Raw genomic sequence first — 2,206 nt, 5'->3', positions numbered from 1 at the left:
TTTGATTTTTCAATCTGTCTATACTTTTTTTCATAACTGCTTCAAGGTCTTCAATGTTTGAAATCTTATAATATGTCTCTAAACTTTTGTTTATGGAGATTCTGTCTTTCTTTTCTTCAAGATTCGTTCAAATACTTTAGGTAGATAGAATGTAATCATATTACTAATGACCACCACATTTCAGTAGGACTTTCTTTGTTAATATTCAATTCCTTTTTATTAAGAGTTACTCCCTTCACATTAGTGGAGTTCACAAAGGACAAGTACAAGTAGTAAGCACAAAGAGAAAAAATAAGAAAAATAAAAGAAAGATGATTCAAAAAACAAAAAATAAAGAAAAAGAAACAAAGACAAAATAAAAGGAAAAAAAACTAACCATCAAAATAAAATTGAAGTTACCAAGTTTATCATTCATCATGGTCACCTTTCTCATTCTCTATCCCTGTCTCTCAGAGCTATTTTGTTCTCCTAGGTAGCGTTTGGCAGAGATACAGAGATTGAGAGACAGATACTGAGAGACAGAGACAGAGAGACAATAACTAAAATAAGACTTAGTATTGTGTTTGATATAAAATATCATTTAAAATAAAATACAGAGACTAAAATAAATGAAATGACCAAATTATTCCTACTAATTAAAAGAAAAAAACAAAAATAAAACCCAAATCCAATCCTTCAGACAACCATTTCCCCTTCCTCCTTTCTCAATCCCTAATCTCTCGTCAGTTCACCCAATTTTTCCGCGTCAATCTCTTGCTTGGCGTCGAGTTTGCCGTCGACGAGGAAGCCTTGCCATCGTTTCATCAATTCCTTTGCTTACGGTTCTCTCCATCTGTCTCTCTCTTTCTCTCTTTCTCTCTTGCTCTCTCTCACTTTCTTCTATTAGTTGCAGGGGCAATTTGGTTGCTATTCATGCTGGAAACAGGGGCTATCCTCCGAATAAGGTATGTAAGCTGATGATTATGATAATTTTGATACCAAATTTCTGATGTTTCCTTGTCTTTGCAAAAGGGTAAAAATTTCAACAAAGGGCACTTGTAAAAATTTGAACTGAATTGTTCTTATTATAGAGATGATTATTTTGAGCATGATAGAATTACATATATACTTGTAAGCAATCACTGGTTTTTTTGACTACTGCGTCAAGTTTTGTACTAAGTATGACCCTTCCTTTTCCAGGTTGTCTGTATTGAAGGACCCGACAGAGTCAGAGAATTAATTGCCATAGGCGCTTCATTTGATCATGGAGAAGATGGTAACTTGCATCTAGTGAGGGAAGGGGGTCATTCACATCGTCGAATTGTTCATGCTGCTGATATGACTGGAAAAGAAATTGAAAGGGCTCTGCTGAAGTCAGTTGTTAATAATCCTAATATTTTTTTGTTTGAACACCATTTCACTATAGATCTTCTCACTTGTCAGGTTTGTTTTCTCTGATATTATTTTATTTTTATACTAATGATTTTGTACCGATCCCTTGCTGGTACCTCGCTCCAAGCATGCTGGTATTTGTCAAACATTTGAAGTTTTAAATTCATGGGCTCCATTCACTTGAAATTGTTGCTGTTCAAATTTTACTAGGTACATTTTGAATGTCTCAGTGCGGTCTCTAACAAAAAATCTAAAATATGCCACTGGTGTTGCAGGATGGATCTGATATCACTTGTGTTGGTATTGACACTCTGAATACTGAAACATTAGAGGTGGGGAAAGTGATTTTGTGCAATTGCTTGAGAAAGATGTTATTGCTATTGTTGAATATATTTCTGAATTTTCATCTTTTTAGTTTTTAGGTGGTAAGATTCCTTTCAAAGGTGACTTTGCTTGCATCTGGTGGATCTGGACATATTTATCCCAAAACTACAAATCCTCTGGTAGACCTCTTTTCTATTAATAAGATAGTTTTATCTTGAAAACTAAAGTTTACAAATAAACTACTGATTATTGTTATTTACTCATTTGCAACATCTTATTAATTTATTCTGATGATACAATATACATTTAGAAATAGCATGATTAAAATATAAATAGAATTAATAAGGTCTAGTTTAAGCTGAAATTGTTGATTGATTAAGTGGTTTTCTTTGTCCTTGTAAGTGTTAATTGATGGCAGTGAAGTGATCTATCTTATTCTGGTTGCACACTTAATATGTTGATTTGCTTATAGTGCATGACCTGCATTTTATGGTCTTATTTCTTTTAATTT

At 33.1% G+C, this 2,206-nt stretch overlaps 1 long non-coding RNA gene across 1 annotated transcript; it reads left to right on the top strand.

Annotated features, from left to right (window-relative positions):
- The first annotated feature begins 1,185 nt into the window (after positions 1 to 1,185).
- On the top strand, positions 1,186 to 1,876 carry LOC140183937 (uncharacterized). Its single transcript, XR_011880515.1, has 3 exons — positions 1,186 to 1,422; positions 1,647 to 1,703; positions 1,794 to 1,876. It is a non-coding gene; the product is annotated as an uncharacterized lncRNA (long non-coding RNA).
- The last annotated feature ends 330 nt before the right edge of the window (positions 1,877 to 2,206 follow it).

The sequence above is a fragment of the Arachis hypogaea genome, chromosome 1 (assembly GCF_003086295.3).
Source record: "Arachis hypogaea cultivar Tifrunner chromosome 1, arahy.Tifrunner.gnm2.J5K5, whole genome shotgun sequence".
Taxonomy (NCBI): domain Eukaryota; kingdom Viridiplantae; phylum Streptophyta; class Magnoliopsida; order Fabales; family Fabaceae; genus Arachis; species Arachis hypogaea.
The sequence above is the reverse complement of the archived record's forward strand: the minus strand, read 5'-3'. Positions and strand labels throughout refer to the sequence as shown.